This window comes from Amblyomma maculatum, chromosome 2 (genome assembly GCF_055883805.1).
Source record: "Amblyomma maculatum isolate TAMU_Amacu chromosome 2, ASM5588380v1, whole genome shotgun sequence".
Classification (NCBI taxonomy): Eukaryota; Metazoa; Arthropoda; class Arachnida; order Ixodida; family Ixodidae; genus Amblyomma; species Amblyomma maculatum.
In genome coordinates, this window is record NC_139345.1 from 137,239,323 (window position 1) to 137,254,273 (window position 14,951).

Sequence of the window (14,951 nt, forward strand, 5' to 3'; positions counted from 1 at the left end):
TATATATATATATATATATATATATATATATATATATATATATATATATATATATATATATATATATATATATATATTCTGTGTCCCTTTGAAAATCTTTAAATTGTGAGGCTCCGCAGCCCCTTTTTGTGTTTCAAACCGTGCGCGCTTTTTCCTAGTTGCGTTGGTGCTTGCGCGGGCAGCGCGAGTGCGCATGAGCGCGCTGCGAGGCTTGGGGGCGGCATGTTAGCAGCGCAAAGAGAGGGTAGATAAGCGCGTCGAAAGTTAGGCACGAGGCTTTTTTCCCGGCGGGAGGCCGGCGAGGGGCATTCAGCGTGCGTCATGGCCATCGTGGTGTGCACGGATGACGGAACCAAGACCTGCTAGACGAAGACGGAAGCAGCGCATGCAGGTATGGCCTATGCGTATTTGCGTGAGTTGCTTCCACGCGAGGAGCAATGTTCCTTGTGAAGCCGTGCGCGCTTTTTCCTAGTTGCGTTGGTGCTTGAGCGGGCAGTGTGAGTGCGCATACGCGCGCTGCGAGGCTTGGGGGCGGAATGTTAGCGGTGCAAAGAGAGGGTAGATAAGCGCGTCGAAAGTGAGGCACGAGGCTTTTTTCCCGGCGGGAGGCCGGCGAGGGGCATTCAGCGTGCGTCATGGCCATCGTGGTGTGCACAGATGACGGAACCAAGACCTGCTAGACGAAGACGGAAGCAGCGCATGCAGGTATGGCCTATGCGTACTTGCGTGAGTTGCTTCCACGCGAGGAGCAATGTTCCTTGTGATGCCGTCAGCGCTTTGGGGGGCCCTATCGCTTGCTCTATTCGCGGCGCAGTGTGTTTTTCTTACTGCGGTAAGGCTCTGACCCTCGTTCTGTTTACCCGATGTTTTATATAATTGCAATGCTTTTTTGTTTATCTGGTATAAACGGGTGTTTTTAAATAATTTGTCACCCGTCGGGCGAGACCACGGCTTGCGGATTCGCTTCTTGAAGGCGAGGCCTTCATCTGGCGCTCAATGTGGGGCTTGAACCTACGATCCTGAGATTTAGAGTGTCATGCTTTACCGACTGAGCTTCGTACAAGGCGAGGCCTTCAGCTTCTATGTAGGGTGAAATGAAGATACAGCAACACAACTCGCTAGGCGCCGCTTTTGAGAATGCTAAACGCCCTGCCAATTTTTAGCAATTCCAGTTCGTTCAGTCACAAGTTGCGTTCGAGCTATTTCTATTTCGCATTATCTCAGCGTGATACAGTACCAGTGAGCAGCGCCACTGGTTTGTGTCCATTCTCTCCTTTTATCCCTTGTTCTATATCCTTTAGTCCTTACGCATCCAAGGAATGGTTTCTCTGCATTCACTTAGCTTAACCATGCGTCTTTTCTCGTTCCCGCTTTGATTGGTCCAACTTCTCCACAGTCCTGAATAACATCAGTTTTGATCGTCGGTTTTTATGACAACAATCTTCTACTTTCCAGCTCTAACACCGGAATCTCCGAATATAAGCCGCACTATCAGCTTCCAATTATTCTTAAACGCAAGTATTGGGTAGTAAAAGCTAGTCTAGAATAGTCAGGTAATAAAAAACCCAAAAGCAATACCCATCGGTAAGGAAATTTTTGATAATAATAAAAATCGCCTCTGAAGACAGTAGAAAGTTCCTCTGTCTCGCTAGGGCAACAGGCATTGCCTTCTAGGTGAACACCTTCTTAGGTGTTCACCTTGGGAAAAAAGTTCTCAAAACAAAATGCAGGTGTCGCCATAATCGATCGGTCAAACAAGATAAGTGTTTGCACAGTAAGATATTTTCGTGGGCCGATCCTAGAGGCCAGACAAAACTTCCATTTACTCCGAAACGGCCATAAGGTGTCCTTTGGTAAGGACATCGCGAGTTTGATGGAGTGGCAGGCATAGTTTTGTAACCAATTTTGTCAGTCACTCAGGCACCTAGTACTACAGTAGAAACGTGTCAACATAATCAGGAAGAGACCGAAAAGATAACAGTAACTTGCAGTGAAATATAATTTTATCATTTAGCCCCAGTGTTTGTTCAATATGAAACAAAATCGTCTGATAAAAATATATGCCTTGAAGTTGTCACAGCATATGAAGTTCTTTAACATAACGATCATTTTGTGCACTAGATGTCGATATCTGACTGACGAAAAGTGGCTGTAACTACCATAAAGGCCGACGAATCGCTAACACGAACTGCCCCTTTTATATGGGAGACTTCGAACTCCTTCCGTTCGAACCGAAGGTTTCCGTCGAAGAAATGCACAAATTCCCCGTGTACACAAACACGCTTGAGGTAAACGTAATTTATTTAGAGAACGTGTTAGAGTGAATGAATAATTGGTGAATTGGTTCACGTATTGATAACACTGGGTGTTCAGATCATCAGCATATTTCGTGTGGCTGTAACTACCATAAAGGCCGACGAATCGCTAACACTAACTGCCCCTTTTATATGGGAGACTTCGAACTCCTTTCGTTCGAACCGAAGGTTTCCGTCGAAGAAATGCACAAATTCCCCGTGTACACAAACACGCTTGAGGTAAACGTAATTTATTTAGAGAACGTGTTAGAGTGAATGAATAATTGGTGAATTGGTTCACGTATTGATAACACTGGGTGTTCAGATCATCAGCATATTTCGTGTGGCTGTAACTACCATAAAGGCCGACGAATCGCTAACACTAACTGCCCCTTTTATATGGGAGACTTCGAACTCCTTTCGTTCGAACCGAAGGTTTCCGTCGAAGAAATCCACAAATTCCCCGTGTACACAAACACGCTTGAGGTAAACGTAATTTATTTAGAGAACGTGTTAGAGTGAATGAATAATTGGTGAATTGGTTCACGTATTGATAACACTGGGTGTTCAGATCATCAGCATATTTCGTGTGGCTGTAACTACCATAAAGGCCGACGAATCGCTAACACTAACTGCCCCTTTTATATGGGAGACTTCGAACTCCTTTCGTTCGAACCGAAGGTTTCCGTCGAAGAAATCCACAAATTCCCCGTGTACACAAACACGCTTGAGGTAAACGTAATTTACTTAGAGAACGTGTTAGAGTGAATGAATAATTGGTGAATTGGTTCACGTATTGATAACACTGGGTGTTCAGATCATCAGCATATTTCGTGTGGCTGTAACTACCATAAAGGCCGACGAATCGCTAACACTAACTGCCCCTTTTATATGGGCGACTTCGAACTCCTTTCGTTCGAACCGAAGGTTTCCGTCGAAGAAATGCACAAATTCCCCGTGTACACAAACACGCTTGAGGTAAACGTAATTTATTTAGAGAACGTGTTAGAGTGAATGAATAATTGGTGAATTGGTTCACGTATTGATAACACTGGGTGTTCAGATCATCAGCATATTTCGTGTGGCTGTAACTACCATAAAGGCCGACGAATCGCTAACACTAACAGATCATCAGCATATTTCGTGTGGCTGTAACTACCATAAAGGCCGACGAATCGCTAACACTAACTGCCCCTTTTATATGGGAGACTTCGAACTCCTTTCGTTCGAACCGAAGGTTTCCGTCGAAGAAATGCACAAATTCCCCGTGTACACAAACACGCTTGAGGTAAACGTAATTTATTTAGAGAACGTGTTAGAGTGAATGAATAATTGGTGAATTGGTTCACGTATTGATAACACTGGGTGTTCAGATCATCAGCATATTTCGTGTGGCTGTAACTACCATAAAGGCCGACGAATCGCTAACACTAACTGCCCCTTTTATATGGGAGACTTCGAACTCCTTTCGTTCGAACCGAAGGTTTCCGTCGAAGAAATGCACAAATTCCCCGTGTACACAAACACGCTTGAGGTAAACGTAATTTATTTAGAGAACGTGTTAGAGTGAATGAATAATTGGTGAATTGGTTCACGTATTGATAACACTGGGTGTTCAGATCATCAGCATATTTCGTGTGGCTGTAACTACCATAAAGGCCGACGAATCGCTAACACTAACTGCCCCTTTTATATGGGAGACTTCGAACTCCTTTCGTTCGAACCGAAGGTTTCCGTCGAAGAAATGCACAAATTCCCCGTGTACACAAACACGCTTGAGGTAAACGTAATTTATTTAGAGAACGTGTTAGAGTGAATGAATAATTGGTGAATTGGTTCACGTATTGATAACACTGGGTGTTCAGATCATCAGCATATTTCTTGTGGCTGTAACTACCATAAAGGCCGACGAATCGCTAACACTAACTGCCCCTTTTATATGGGAGACTTCGAACTCCTTTCGTTCGAACCGAAGGTTTCCGTCGAAGAAATGCACAAATTCCCCGTGTACACAAACACGCTTGAGGTAAACGTAATTTATTTAGAGAACGTGTTAGAGTGAATGAATAATTGGTGAATTGGTTCACGTATTGATAACACTGGGTGTTCAGATCATCAGCATATTTCGTGTGGCTGTAACTACCATAAAGGCCGACGAATTGCTAACACTAACTGCCCCTTTTATATGGGAGACTTCGAACTCCTTTCGTTCGAACCGAAGGTTTCCGTCGAAGAAATGCACAAATTCCCCGTGTACACAAACACGCTTGAGGTAAACGTAATTTATTTAGAGAACGTGTTAGAGTGAATGAATAATTGGTGAATTGGTTCACGTATTGATAACACTGGGTGTTCAGATCATCAGCATATTTCGTGTGGCTGTAACTACCATAAAGGCCGACGAATCGCTAACACTAACTGCCCCTTTTATATGGGAGACTTCGAACTCCTTCCGTTCGAACCGAAGATTTCCGTCGAAGAAATGCACAAATTCCCCGTGTACACAAACACGCTTGAGGTAAACGTAATTTATTTAGAGAACGTGTTAGAGTGAATGAATAATTGGTGAATTGGTTCACGTATTGATAACACTGGGTGTTCAGATCATCAGCATATTTCTTGTGGCTGTAACTACCATAAAGGCCGACGAATCGCTAACACTAACTGCCCCTTTTATAGGGGAGACTTCGAACTCCTTTCGTTCGAACCGAAGGTTTCCGTCGAAGAAATGCACAAATTCCCCGTGTACACAAACACGCTTGAGGTAAACGTAATTTATTTAGAGAACGTGTTAGAGTGAATGAATAATTGGTAAATTGGTTCACGTATTGATAACACTGGGTGTTCAGATCATCAGCATATTTCGTGTGGCTGTAACTACCATAAAGGCCGACGAATCGCTAACACTAACTGCCCCTTTTATATGGGAGACTTCGAACTCCTTTCGTTCGAACCGAAGGTTTCCGTCGAAGAAATGCACAAATTCCCCGTGTACACAAACACGCTTGAGGTAAACGTAATTTATTTAGAGAACGTCTTAGACAGACAAATGAGTGAATATCAAACAGCGATGACCCTGGTCCCTGCGCAGGCGCTCTTTTTTTTCCTTTCTTTTTCTGGTTGTTAGGATCGTAAAGGATTGACATGTTGAGAAAAAGCAAGTGGAGAAAAAAACGAGCAAGCGGCAAGAAAAAAGAGCGCTTCATGAGGGCGCTTATGACAGATGTTAAGCGGAAGAAGACGTCGGCGGCGCGCGAACGGGAACAATGAATAAGCTGGGAGCTCACAGCAATCCCCCTCCATTCACATAGATCTTTCTTTTTAGCGCCCCAGAACAAGCGAAGCAAGGTAGCAAATGAAGGGAGTAATGGCGTCCAATCAAAGAGGGGAGAGCTGCGTCGATACGCGCGGCACCAGGCGGCGCTGCGATCGGGGCCCAGGCCCTGCGCCGGCGGCGAGCCATGACAGATAGTTCGCCAGATTTCATCGGGCTGCTAATCCCTCACTCTCGGACAACGGTGCGGTCGAGAACCGGGTGTGATGAATGGCCGGGTTTTTTTCGCGCGCGCAGTCCCGACGCTTACAGGAACCGGCAGAATCCTACCCTGTACCTGCGGTCTCTCGAGCACCGGGGGAAATTGGCGCGAACTGAGAGCGCGCCAAAACGCAAGGTCGCATCTGCGTAGCGTATGCGGCTCGCCGATGTTATTGTATTGAAGCTGGAACAGACAAAACGTACGCAGAAACAAGCGTACAGTGCGAATGAGAGACGCTTGCATAAAAAAGAGACACGCAGACAGAAAGCTTTCTTGTTAATGTTTTGACGTGGTTACTTTTGGTGCTTTTACCATAGTTTGGAAGTGAGCTTCGACCGGGACGTGCATATGCAGAAACAAGAGAATAAGACGAAATCGACATATGTGAACCAGCGACGCACAGCTGTGCTGTTTCTTTTAAGATTTGTGATGATATTCGATTGGGCTTATAGAGCTGACAGCAGGACCATCGATTCACGAGTTTCGGCAGTCTGATTGTTAGTAGTTTGTTTTTGCTTAGCGCGCCTGTAAAGCACGAAGGAATGAAGTTGGGTTATTACACTGCTTATGGCTGTTTTGTTGCGGAAGAAGAAGAAAAATTTCAGTTGATTGGTTTCCGTTTGAAAGACAGCGTGCTTTCTATTTCTAATTTAACGTCGCTGTGAATGTTGGAATGCGCAGGTTGTATTCGCAGATATTTTAATGAGCGCAACGTGCAAAGTTTTGGATAATTAATTGCCTTAAATATTTTGCGATGCATGTTGGAGTGCAGCCAATGCAGGCGAATAAATCTACCTGTCCATTGCACAGTTAAAAAGTTCCGACAGTAGTGCAGAATCTGCAGTAGGGTAATGCGAAAGCACATGGTACATCGCGCGACCCTTGTCAAACACAACCAGCGTTCCACTGAACGCATAAAGGTCTACCGGCGTTATATAATCGATTTAAGGAAAGGAAAGGCGCAGTATCTGTCACTCGCGCAATCTCGCTGACATATCTCGCGGACAAAGCTCGCCAACGCGAGATTTTCCCCATGAGGCAAGAAAGGTTTTCGTCTTAATAATTGGTTCGCAGGAAGGGAAAGACGCAGTATCTATCACACTTCTCTCTGTGGACACTTCTAGTTTTTTAGGCTTACCATCGAGTCCAGACGCCGGCGACCAGGTTTTCGTGTGATGGTGCTAGAAGCAGAAGAAAGCGCCGATAATTTGCTGTAATTCAGGAAGAATTTTTCTAGAGGTATAGGTTTAGACGCATTCCATGACCACGGCTCAGCAGGCATTCTGTTGCACATTGCTTTGGTCAGCTGGGTCAAATTTTAGGACCACCTAATGTAATCAGAAGGGACCCCAGTTCAGACGCATGCACGTGACAGGTAAAATATGCTTAAGGTATTCCTTTACATTATGAGGTAACACTTACTAGTACGCTTTCATAGCAGGAACCTCCGATGATTTGAATGGCTATTGGAAGGGGCAAAATGCTTCTAGTTTGGAGATGTCTTTCTTTAGAATTTGTGGCTTTTCTATTTCGGAATTTCCAGAAAGAAAATCTTTACTCTGCGTAAACCATTTAGACATAGGGGTCAGAAGGTAGGAGACATGAGACGGTGGCACAAATTTTGGAAAGTTAAGATAGTATTATTGTTTACAGGAATGTCTGTTGTTTGATATTAGATAATTCAACGTCGCATTTAGGGTGATAGACTCAACTAAGAGAAAAGTTGAAAGATAAGGCTAATAGCAGTCAGTGCTCCAAAATATCTACGCACTATAAAGCTTAGTGTATGCAGGTCAGCTGATGGTGCGTGCGATTCGGCGATTACGATATTCGGTAATGCAAATTTCAGGAGCAGCTCTCCACGTATGTTAATTTTGCAGTATGCAGGATTAAGAAACTTGAGATACATGTTTCTTTATATATGAACTTTGAATGTACTGCATATTGCCCTTCTTAACTATAATTCAATTGACTCCCAAAAAGTTGCCCAGTTCTTGATTAAGGTCTTTGGCCCAGAAAGTTCGGGAAGCTGCTGCGCCAAATGTGACCGCGTTTACGGCTGCTGTTTGTGACTTCACATTTCCATTTACGTTCTCCGCTCATAGACGTTTCTAATAGCTAAATCAGTTCTCTCATTATTTGCCCCGTTTGTATCACGTGCCACCTGAAACGCTTAGCATACAGGCGTAAAATAACTGCTCGCCGGGTTGTGTGATGCCATGAGAACCTGTCACTAATGCGGCAAACACTGACAAATTGGCCATCAAAGATCACTTGTGAGAATTTCTAGTCTTAATGAAGAAATCTTCTTACAAGAAGAAAAAAAATTCTCATAGTGCACACAATGACGAAAACGCCGTTTTTGGTTGACTGTTGAATGTGTGGACAGTAATGGCTGCAGGGGTTATGATAACTCACTGCCATGTCTTATTTTGGCCAAGAAAAAGAGCGCTGCGGACAAGACCTGTGCCACAGTCTTGTAAAAGGAAGATTACCTGACATTGTGGTCGATATATTCCGTTAAGAGGAACTAACAATGTATCGACTCATTCACGTGATCTTTAAAAATTTGCCTCATATGTTAGAAGAATTAATGGTGCTAGCGCCAGGAAATTTGTCAGCAGCATGTCCACGTGTCAAAAGAAGGACATTTCCTGGACGAAATGGCTTTGTTTTTTCCCCCGCTTATATTGTTGTATTCCGATAACTCACAATGGGCGCCCTTACTCTGCACCAGCTGGTTTATCAGGAGGCCAAAAACGCCATCGTCACAGATGTACAAACTCAAGGAACATAGCTTCATTTAACAGAATTTGCATTTACCGGCAGTTGTACGACGAGATGTGATAGCAAATATGTTGCCTTAGGAGGACAAAAGTTTGAAAGAATCGGTTACTTTGCAGCTAGGTAGATTTTCAAGCTGTACAATTAAGGGCGAAATAGAAGCGTGTTAGAATTAACTTTTTACAACCAATGAAAATTGTCACCCGTTAACGATGCGCCCTTAACGGTGCGCACACTCCCAGACACCCTTAGAGCGAGGGGAGGGGGGGGGGGGGTAGCTGTTCCGGTCGCATAGGAGATGCCCTCGACTTGTGTGGCAAGCTCAGCCGTAATTCAACTACCTTGTAGTGACAGAACGGGGTAGCCGTTTGGTGCCCAGCTGTCGCCGGTGCAAGCCAGAGTAAGGGTCGGAGTAAGAAGTAACAAACAAAACAAGCTTTACGCACAGCAAGAGACGATACAGAGGAATACACACGAACTTTAAAAATGCACAGACGAGAGGTTCGCAGCAAAGCAACGCTAAGCACGCAACTACAGAGGTATTTAATAACACTGGGGCTTTCAATACAGAACAATACACGAGATAGTCAAATAAACAAATACCAAATTGTTCACCGGGCACTGTTGCAGTCCGACGCCTCGAGAGTCACGATGTGGCCGTCATGTAAGACGAGCACCGCACCCTCGCAGGTCTGTGGGCTTGCCAGCAGCGGGTGATCCCCGGAGTCCAGCTGAAGCACTTGCGGACACGTCCCAATCACTGACTGTCTGACTACACAAGCGACGCGGCCTCCATAAATAGGGCGCTCCGCGTCTGCCTGTGAAGGCGCGCCAAGACTAGCGCGCACACGCAGTTAGCTTCGCTGGTTAGAGCGTTCCCTTTTCCTCCCGTCGAGCCGCACGTCGTCATTGGCTAGGTCCCGTAGAATTTTCTGGAGACGTCTGGAATCTTCCGTACTGATGAATCACCGTCATCGCCGGGTGATTAAAAAGAGGATGACGGCGACGCGTACAAAGCTACGCGCTCTCTCGCGCGGAGAAGGAGGCTGTTCTCGAACGTTGTGGAACTTTAGATGCGGCGCCGCACCGGCCTCGTGCCGCACCGGCTTAATAAAATGTGTGCCGATTTCGTGACATCCGATAACTCACACTGGGCGCCTTTACTCTGCACCAGCTGGTTTATCAGGAGGCCGAAAACGCCATCATCACAGATGTACAGACTCAGGAACGTAGCAGCATTTAACAGATTTTGCATTGACCGGCAGTCGTACGACGAAATGTGATAGCAAATATGCTACCTTATAGGGACAAAAGTTTGAAATAATCGTTTGCTTTGCAGCTAGGTAGATTTTCAAGCTCTTCAATTTAGGGCGTAATAAAAGCGCGTTAGAATAAACTTTCTTGCAACCAATGAAAACAGTTGGCGACAACAAAGACTGCTACCCATTGCACCACGTGGCAGGCGTTGGCTCGAAATGGTAACTGCTGAAGGCGAAGAGAGTAGGACTCCAATCGGAGCTGATTGCATGCGCCTAAAATCAGTACAAATGGCTGGGCGATGAAGCGTACCGTAAAGGGCGAATGACTGCGTTGCTCATTTATTTTTTTTTCTACACAACCATTGATTGACGCTGAAGATACGAGAAAGAGTTCGGGCGTTATTTACGTTACGGTACTAATTACCAACCCTGTTGCTAGCAAAGCTAAAGGCACCTTAAGAACGGGAATTTCAAGGCATTTACCTTAATGATTCTATGCCGGAAGCGCCGATAGTATTTCGAACCACCTGGCTTCCGCTATAGCTCTTATTATGTGACTGCTGTTATATATACGACTACTCTGAGATTGTAACATCTCATCATTCACAGTTTTTGACAACAGTTACGCATCAGCTGCAGTACGGAAGGTGGTTTATATTCGTCGGCCAATTTAATTCCCTAATTAGCGCTAGATGTTGATTAAATATACTGCGTAAGTCCTAAACTTTCATATCGCTGATAGCCTAGAGAACGAATAATTTCGAACCAAACTTTGAAACGATTAGAGAAGTTTATTCATTAGCAGTTTTGAGAGGATATTTGCTTGTTGAGTATGATAAAGGTTCCAGTTGTCATGACGTGAACTTTCGGGCTTGCCTATATCAGGGCAGTAGTGTGCGCACAGCTTTTTAACTTTTTGTTTTCATTTTTATACGTGCGTACGTTGAGCAAGGATAACTATGCACATAAATGGAAAGGGCACTAAAGACATTTGCTCATACCTTTTTCCCAATGCCTTGTGCAGAGGAACGCACGAGCATCTCAGTCAACGAGGGGCAGCAGACGGAGCTGCCCTGCGTGACGCGGCAGCCGTCGTTCAACGGGACTCACAACCTGGTGCGGGTGCGCTGGTACCACGAACCCCACTACCGGCTCGGCCAGGACCTCATATACAAGGTCGACGTGGGCGGCCAGCAGTCCTCCTACCCAAGTGAGCGCAGCACCAACCCTAACCAGGTGCGACCACTACAGCAGCCGCTCTTCTACCAGAGTGCTTTGCTTGTTTGGAGCCCTATAGCGTTTGGTGTTCGATTGGTTAGATTGGTGCTCAGATGTACAGACAAAACGATAAAAATCGAATATTGAAACAAAAATGGACATTTTCACCACGCTAATGGGACTTGCTATTGCTGAGCTTTGACGTTAAAAAGGGGAATTAAATATTAATAAAAATGCATTTTAAAAGGGAGAAATAATCTATTTTAAAACACATATTGCATGTTACTTGCACTATGTGTTTTGCCAATATTATCAGCATATTGTACACTTATAGTCAGGTAGGGTGCCTCCCTTTGGCCTACTATGTTCTACATTTGCGCCAGAGTCTTTCTCGATAAGCTAACGTTATTTTCAATAATGTCTTATTTTTGTCTTCAAACGATTTGGGCATATAATTATAAAGATATACACTCATAAAAAAATTTAGTGTGTCAAACAATGCGAGAAACTATAAAAATCTATTTTTGTGCGTGTTTGTGCCGAGAAGTAATCATACTAGCTAGCGAACAAGGACTTACTAATTGTTAAAAGGGCATAAGGCATAAGGATTGCATATTGAGACGTGAATAAATGCGTATCTGTAGACAAGAAATTTCACTGCAATACGTAGCTAAAAAAACGAATGAATATAAAGGGCTTGTGCCCAGGACCTATTCTGCTAGCTGCCAAACAGTACTGTGCAGTATGTAATTCTGGGCTAAATTTATTTCATAAATACTGGCGATTTCGAGGTTTTTTAATTTCATATTGCAGTTTGCATTCATATTATCTTCATGGGCTAGATGCATATGGAGGCTAACCTGATACTATAATTATTGTCAATCCATTTATGGTAAATGAGCCGCCTACAAGGATACCATAAAAAGTTAAGAACCGTCCTAATAAAAAGAAACGGTAATTATTTTTGGGCTCTTCGTGTATTCCTCGCTTAGCTCCCATATGATTGTCGGATGGCTGCACGAGGTAAGAAGTATTTTTTCTTGAGTGGTACTCACACATTGTCCAGAATGAAAACTGAGTATTTACACTACGACGTGCCCAGTTATATTTCCTATATTATAAACCTGTTTGCATTTGAAGATTCGTTCAACAATATTTATGCGCTAATGTGGTGAGCCGCCCAAATGTTTAGATTTTTTCGGATTCAAATTTGTTTGGCTTGTACGATATTTCTTAGGGTGAATGTACTCACCTATTTCTCCAATGATGGGATGCTTGTTCGTGCGCAATTTATTCGAGAACAATTGCAGTCTTAGGAGCTGGTGAAAGGTTGCATTTTTTCGTATAAAATGTCGTGTGCAGTGATAGCAACTGTCAGGTTTTGTCCCATTTTCTAAAGGACCCCGAAAAACGTGGTAATTGAAGTATCACTAGTACACAGTACAGATGACGTCCCTATAAAGCCTAGGAAGGGTATGCAAGAGGTTATCTGAATGGGCTGTATATCGAAAAAGGAAGATGGTGGAGGAAGCTTCTTGAATCTGCATTCTTATATATTAAACCTGCAATCTTATGTATCGTGGCGGGGCCAGTCATGATAGGCATTCCATAATTTACACATAAGTTTAGATGCCTTTGTTTTCATACTCTTGCCAGAAGCCAGTCGAACATTCCTTGTAAATGTCTCTGCCGGGATGTCAGGAAAGCAATAACTAGTGGTTGTGTATTGCGAGTTCAGCAATGAGCGTTGGTGTCCACGAAAGGGAGCATTTTCTAAAGGCCAGGCTAGTGTCAACGTGCAGGGGATGACGAATCTTATGTGGCTCGAAAACGATGAGATGCTGGCAAGAGGCCGACGCAATGCGCAAGAAGCAGGCGGAGGACCAGTGGTTTCGTGTGAGGCAAGCAGAGGCATTCCGGAGTGTTGTGTCCTGAGAAATACATTTTTGTCAGACTCAGAGCACGAGGAGCGAATGAGAATAATTCCCAATAAGCTGTCACGTTAAATTTCCAAAGGCGAGGCTTAGACGTCTTTCTATGTATGCGCCCTTGTCATTTTGTTTGTTGCCTCTTGATTGTCCTACTAAATTCTTTAATGTTTACAAAAACAGACAAGTTATCTATGAGGAACTGTCCCCCCCCCCCCCCCCCTTTCACTTGCATTAACTGCGTTGCAGGAGACTGTAGCATATTCTTCCCTATTACATTGTTCAGATGAATTATTAGTGCATCCTTAAGCCTTCGCCAGCATGTTTTTCCTTAAAGAGATTTTACTGTGACGCATTCATTCTCAGCTGTTTAACGTGTTAGTAAAGCTTTAAGTAACTTCAGGCAAATAATAGCGTTGGACGTGATTTCAGTAAGAGCTTTGACATGATTACACACAAAAAATTATTTCTCAATCTTAGCAGCACATGATTTGTTTTAGCCCTAATTAATTTAAACGCGATATATTAAAACATTGCACACAGTTTGTAGGCATTCTATTCTTTTCGCCTCTTCTGAAGATATATAGTTAGTGCTATTGATTGCAGAGTTTTTATCCTTCTTTCTGCTGTATAAGTCGGTGAAACCACCTTATGAATATTACTTGCTTAATAATGATTTTAACAATATATTAATTTTTGCAACAAGTGAAGAACGATGAATAATGTAGAAAAACCAAAGATTATGCGCATAACAGGAAAGAACGAGCCGCTCGCGGTTAACTGTAATTTATTCGCTACAATTTTTCTTAAGTTACATCCTACAAATAATTTGATGTTATAACAACAAGCATATTTGATTTAGTTGAAACCTTCTACAAAGATGTAAAATTGGCAGTGCGGAAAGGAAATATACAGTATACTGTACTAATGGGCGACTTCAATGCCAACTGAGAAAAAAGCAGGCAGGAGACCAGGCAGTCGTTCACTATGGCATTGGCTCTAGGAATAGCAGGGGGGAGTTACTAGTTGCGTTTGCAGAACCCACGAACTTAGGAATCAAGAATATCGTCTTCAGCAAACGGAAGAACAGGAAGTGGACATGGAAAGCCTTAACCGAGACACTGAAAATGAAATTGACTTCCTACTGTATTATAACCATGTCATTACGCAGGATTTAGAGGTTATAGGTAAAGTGCGATGAAGTGACCACATGATGGTAAGGTCTCTTCTACAAAGATGTAGAAACGGCAATGCGTAAAGGAAAGACGCAGTATACTCTACTAATGGGCGACTTCAATGGCAAGGTAGGAAAGAAGCAGGCAGAAGACCAAGCAGTGGGGGAGTATGGCATTGACAGGAGGGAATCACTAGGTAAATTAGCAGGCGGTAGGATAGTTAGGATACCTGTAAGTGGTCTAAGGAGATGAAATATGTGATTAAGAAACGCCAAAGTATAAAATCTTCCAATCCAGTAGACCAGATATAATTGGCAGAGATATCAAAGCTAATCAATAAGCGCAAAGTGGCCAGTGTAAGGAAGTATAACATGGGGAAAATTGAGCATGCTGTAAAGAATGGGTGGAGCCTTAAACCGGTGTAGAATAAATTGGGCATAGGCAAAAATCAGATGTATGCGCTAAAGGACAAGGCGGGCAACGTCATCATGAATATGGACAACATAGTCAAAGCAGCCGAGTAGTTCCATACTGATCTCTACAGTAGCCAAAGTAGTCATGATAATAATGAGATTGACAGTGGGAAAAAGCAATCAGACGTCCCGACAGTGACGAAGGACGAGGTTAAGAAAGCGTTAGAAACTATGAAAAGGGGGAAATTAGCTGGAGAGGATCAAGAACGCAAACATTATACTAATTCATAAGAAAGGGGGCGCTTAGGACCTGAAAATTACAGACAAATCAGCTTACTGTCTGT

General features: G+C 43.6%; 1 protein-coding gene across 3 annotated transcripts in view; it reads left to right on the forward strand.

Annotated features, from left to right (window-relative positions):
* The first annotated feature begins 249 nt into the window (after positions 1–249).
* LOC146200012 (neural cell adhesion molecule 2-like) overlaps positions 250–14,951 on the forward strand; it is a 74,923-nt gene continuing 60,221 nt past the window's right edge. Inside the window, exons 1-2 of one of the 3 annotated variants that reach the window (XM_084595318.1) lie at positions 250–391; positions 10,898–11,109. The gene's annotated coding sequence lies outside the window, so the exon portion shown is untranslated. Of the gene's footprint in view, positions 392–546; positions 706–10,897; positions 11,110–14,951 lie in introns of those variants that run through there. The other 2 variants (XM_084595317.1, XM_084595319.1) reach the window with 2 other exon arrangements.